The sequence below is a fragment of the Schistocerca gregaria genome, chromosome 1, assembly GCF_023897955.1.
Source record: "Schistocerca gregaria isolate iqSchGreg1 chromosome 1, iqSchGreg1.2, whole genome shotgun sequence".
In the NCBI taxonomy this organism is placed as follows: Eukaryota; Metazoa; Arthropoda; class Insecta; order Orthoptera; family Acrididae; genus Schistocerca; species Schistocerca gregaria.
The window spans coordinates 1,123,013,779-1,123,019,560 of record NC_064920.1 but is presented as its reverse complement, the minus strand read 5'-3'; the positions used below and the strand labels follow the sequence as shown (position 1 = coordinate 1,123,019,560).

Sequence of the window (5,782 nt, the reverse complement as noted above, 5' to 3'; positions counted from 1 at the left end):
TGCTACGGTCGCTGGTTAGAATCCTGCCTCGGGCATGGATGTGTGTGAGGTCCTTAGGTTAGTTAGGTTTAAGTAGTTCTAAGTTCTAGGGGACTAATGACCACAGCAGTTGAGTCCCATAGTGCTCATAGCCATGTTTATATTTATTTGTTAACACCTTTACCAGTGTTTCAAGTGGAATCGAATGCACATAATTGTTGCTGTCTTCAGATCATCTGTTATCTTTGGGTTATGTTGATGTCCAAATTTTTTAGCCACTCCCCCAAAGGAAACAGTTGGTCGGAGGCAGATTCGGTAAGCGCGGAGGCAGAGACTTTCCGTAATTACTCTGTCCCTAAGGATTTCATCTAAAAAATAAAAAAAAAATAAAAAAACGTTGCAGCTGGTGTTCTCTTTGAGCAGTAGCGTTATCTTGCTAGAAAAGGCATGTGGATTTTCTGATGAATAAATTTGTGAATTTTGAGAACTACTGTATCCAGATAGGTCAAATCAAGCTCGTGCTTTATTATGAGAGTGAATGAAGGTATGAATGAGAAATACTGTTTTTTGTAAAGTTTTTGTACTATAAAGTTAAGTAATTGTTCAAGCCAGGAATGTTGGAGAATGACGCGTCTGATATTCATTCGTACCGAGGAATTTCTTGTAAACTATTTCGTCTGTTACGGTAGTGGCAAAATAAGATTATTATTTCGGTAAAGTAGTTATAACAATGCGAATTAATTTTATATGTGTCTGTTTTCTAAATTTATTAATGTTAAGTTAATGTTCCGACCCAGTAACGAATTTTGATTGGTTCTGTATATATGTGCGAGACTGAGCAGGTTTGATGGTGCTTTTCCATTCTGTAACGCCGCTTCCTTTCGACGTAAATTTGAAAATATAATACCCAAAACCCAATAAAAGTCCCAAAATCCGAGATCCAAATTTATAAAGTCCCACTGGAATAGCATCACTTGAATAGTAGCAAGAATATAGAAAAGAAATCCAGTATATAGTGACTTAATGTTTTGAAAAGGGAGAGAAAAGAAATAGGATCAATTAGTTTCAAATTAAAATAATAGTAGATCGCAAAGTAGTGTACTTATAGATCACGGAATAGAACGAGTGGACTCAAAGAATACTCCTTGTGAGTACTCTTTGAGGACACTGCGTAATACAGAAGACAAAGAGTCATACATTGTTAATGTGCTGCTAGCGCTCGCTGGATGAGGTCGTATCTCAACGTGTGTTCTTGTACGTAGGGTTGACGAGATTGTTTTTGTGCATTTTCGGAAATTTTGTGATCTGCCTAGGAATCATAAAATTGAAATAGGTAGATCAGCAACTTTAAGTATATCATTACGTAACGCCAAGGGAGGAAAAGATCCGAACTTGTCTTAAATTGATCATCATACAGGGAAGACTGAACTTTGCCCCAAAGTAATAGAGAGTTAGCAATTTACTGACATAGGAAGTGAACATTGGTATTGAATTGTGAGAGAAAGTACTGAAGTTTCGTTAAAGTAGCAAATGAAATCTGGATCTTGTTACAAACTCTTTGACTGAAACTTGCGTAACAAATTCCACCCAGCTCAGGGGAAAGGTACTTCCTTAATACAATGATAGGACGTGAATAGTGCCGGCCTGGGTGGCCGAGCGGTTCTAGGCGCTATAGTTTGGAACCGCTCGACCGCTACGGTCGCAGGTTCGAATCCTGCCTCGGGCATGGATGTGTGTGATGTCCTTAGGTTAGTTAGGTTTAAGTAGTTCTAAGTTATAGGGGACTGATGACCTTAGAATTTAAGTCCCATAGTGTTCAGAGCCATTTGAACCATTTTGAACGTGAATAGTATAGAATAAACCAGCATAAAGTGGATTTACCGTGTGACATTTCTTTCAACCCATTTAATATTGTGTATTTATGAAATATTTATTTGTACGACGACATAGATTAATAACAAGGCGCATAATGTATAAATATTATTTGCCGCTTTAGAAAGTTATTGTACCGATTCCAACGATTAAGCTTGCTTAAACTGAAAACTTTAGGGGCGAAAGTATTACCGTACATGGACTGCAGCCACAGTTAGTACAAGGATAGCCATTGGTATGCAGCTACGTGTTGCTATGCTCGTGCACATCGGGGAGCATATAATTATTTGAACTGGTCGGTATCATTGATACGCACTCGGCGTGAATACTGTGCAGCAGGGCAGAGGTTTTTTATGTAATGTTTCTCATAAGAATATATATATATATATATTTTCTACCGCTATTTGCCCCCCCCCCCCATTAACCATGGACCTTGCCGTTGGTGGGGAGGCTTGCGTGCCTCAACAATACAAATAGCCATACCATAGGTGCAACCACAATGGAGGGGTATCTGTTGAGAGTCCAGACAAACATGTGGTTACTGAAGTGGGGCAGCAGCCTTTTCAGTAGCTACAGAGGCAAGAGTCTGGATGAGTGACTGATCTTGCCTTGTAGCACTAACCAATATGGCCTTGCTCTTCTGGTACTGCGAACGGATGAAAGCAAGGGGAAACTACAGCCGTTATTTCTCCTGAGGGCATGCAGATTTACTGTATGATTAAATGATGATGGCATCCTCTTGGGTAAAATATTCCCGAGGTAAAATACACTCCTGGAAATGGAAAAAAAAACACATTGACACCGGTGTGTCAGACCCACCATACTTGCTCCGGACACTGCGAGAGGGCTGTACAAGCAATGATCACACGCACGGGACAGCGGACACACCAGGAACAGCCGTGTTGGCCGTCGAATGGCGCTAGCAGCGCAACATTTGTGCACCGCCGCCGTCAGTGTCAGCCAGTTTGTCGTGGCATACGGAGCTCCATCGCAGTCTTTAACACTGGTAGCATGCCGCGACGGCGTGGACGTGAACCGTATGTGCAATTGACGGACTTTGAGCGAGGGCGTATAGTGGGCATGCGGGAGGCCGGGAGGACGTACCGCCGAATTGCTCAACACGTGGGGCGTGAGGTCTCCACAGTACATCCATGTTGTCGCCAGTGGTCGGCGGAAGGTGCACGTGCCCGTCGACCTGGGACCGGACCGCAGCGACGCACGGATGCACGCCGAGACCGTAGGATCCTACGCAGTGCCGTAGGGGACCGCACCCCCACTTCTCAGCAAAATTAGGGACACTGTTGCTCGTGGGGTATCGGCGAGGAACATTCGCAACCGTCTCCATGAAGCTGGGCTACGGTCCCGCACACCGTTAGGCCGTCTTCCGCTCACGCCCCAACATCGTGCAGCCCGCCTCCAGTGATGTCGCCACAGGCGTGAATGGAGGGACGAATGGAGACGTGTCGTCTTCAGCGATGAGAGTCGCTTCTGCCTTGGTGCCAATGATGGTCGTATGCGTGTTTGGCGCCGTGCAGGTGAGTGCCACAATCAGGACTGCATACGACCGAGGCACACAGGGGCCAACACCCGGCATCATGGTGTGGGGAGCGATCTCCTACACTGGCCGTACACCTCTGGTGATCGTCGAGGGGACACTGAATAGTGCACGGTACATCCAAACCGTCATCGAACCCATCGTTCTACCATTCCTAGACCGGCAAGGGAACTTGCTGTTCCCACAGGACAATGCACGTCCGCATGTATCCCGTGCCACCCAACGTGCTCTACAAGGTGTAAGTCAACTACCCTGGCCACCAAGATCTCCGGATCTGTCCCCCATTGAGCATGTTTGGGACTGGATGAAGCGTCGTCTAACGCGGTCTGCACGTCCAGCACGAACGCTGGTCCAACTGAGGCGCCAGGTGAAAATGGCATGGCAAGCCGTTCCACATTACTACATCCAGCAATTCTACCATCGTCTCCATGGGAGAATAGCAGCCTGCATTCCTGCGAAAGGTGGATATACACTGTACTAGTGCCGACATTGTGCATGCTCTGTTGCCTGTGTCTATGTGCCTGTGGTTCTGTCAGTGTGATCATGTGATGTATCTGACCCCAGGAATGTGTCAATAAAGTTTCCCCTTCCAGGGACAATGAATTCACGGTGTTCTTATTTCAATTTCCAGGAGTGTAGTCCCCCATTCGGATCTCCGGCGGGGACTACTCAAGAGGATGTCGTTATCAGGAGAAAGAAAACTGGCGTTCTACGGATCGGAGCGTGGAACGTCCGATCCCTTAATCGGGCAGGTAAGTTAGAAAATATAAAAAGGGAAATGGATAGGTTAAAGTTAGGTATAGTGGGAATTAGTGAAGTTCGGTGACAGGAGAAACAAGACTTTTGATGAGGTGAATACTGGGTTATAAATACAAAATCAAATAGGGGTAATGCAGGAGTAGGTTTAATAATGAATAAAAAAATAGGAGTGCGGGTAAGCTGCTACAAACAGCATAGTGAACGCATTATTGTGGCCAAGATTGACACGAAGCCCACGCCTACTACAGTAGTACAGGTTTGTATGGCAACTAGCTCTGCGGATGATGAATAAATTGATGAAATGTATGATGAGATAAAAGAAATTATTATGTTAGTGAAGGGACACGAAAATTTAATAGTCATGGCTGACTGAAGTTCGACAGTAGGAAAAGGAAGAGAAGGAAACGCAGTAGGTGAATATGGATTGGGGCCAAGAAATGAAAGAGGAAGCCTCCTGGTAGAATTTTGCACAGAGCATAACTTAATCATAGCTCATACTTGGTTCAAGAATCATGAAAGAAGGTTGAATACTTTCAAGAAGCCTGGAGATACTAGAAGGTTTCAGATAGATTACATAATGGTAAGACACAGATTTAGGAACCAGATTTTAAATTGTAAGACATTTCCAGGGGCAGATGTGGGCTCTGACCACAATCTATTGATTATGAATTGTAGACTAAAACTGAAGAAACTGCAGAAAGGTCAGAATTTAAGGAGATGGGACCTGGATAAAATGAAAGAACCAGAGGTTGTACAGAGTTTCAGGGACAACATAAGGGAACAATTGACAGGAATGGGGGAAAGAAATACAGTAGAAGAAGAGTGGGTAGCTTTGAGGAATGAAATAGTGAAGGCAGAAGAGGGTCAAGTAGGTAAAAAGAAGAAGGCTGCTAGAAATCCTTGGGTAACAGAAGAAATATTGAATTTAATTGATGAAAGGAGAAAATACAAAAATGAAGTTCGTGAAGGAGGCAAAAAGGAATACAAACGTCTCAAAAATGAGATCGACAGGAAGTGCAAAATGGCTAGGCAGGGATGGCTAAATGTAAGGATGTAGAGGCTTATCTCATGAGGGGTAAGATAGATATTGCTTACAGGAAAATTAAAGAGGCCTTTGGAGGAAAGAGAACCACTTGCGTGAATATCAAGAGCTCAGGCGGAAACCCAGTTCTAAGCAATGAAGGAAATGCAGAAAGGTGGAAGGAGTATACAAAGGGTCTATACAGGGGCGATGTTCTTGAGGACAATATTATGGATATGGAAAAGGAGGCAGATGAAGATGAAATGGGAGATATGATACCACGTGAGGAGTTTGACAGAGCACTGAAAGACCTAAGTCGAAACAAGGCCCCGGGAGGAGACAACATTCCATTAGAACTACTGACAGCCTTGGGAGAGCCTGTCCTAACAAAACTCTACTATATGGTGAGCAAGATGTATGAGAGAGGCGAAATTCCCTCAGACTTCAAGAAGAATGCAATAATTCCAATCCCAAAGAAAGCATTTGTTGACAGATGTGAAAATTACCGAACTATCAGTTTCATAAGTCACAGCTGCAAAATATTGACGCGAATTTGTTACAGACGAATGGAAAAACTGGTAGAAGCCGACCTCGGG

General features: G+C 44.0%; 1 non-coding gene across 1 annotated transcript; it reads left to right on the top strand.

Annotated features, from left to right (window-relative positions):
* Positions 1 to 1,621: 1,621 nt before the first annotated feature.
* Trnas-gga (transfer RNA serine (anticodon GGA)) lies at positions 1,622 to 1,705 on the top strand. The gene is given in 2 exon segments: positions 1,622 to 1,661; positions 1,671 to 1,705. It is a non-coding gene; the product is annotated as a tRNA-Ser (tRNA).
* Positions 1,706 to 5,782: the final 4,077 nt, after the last annotated feature.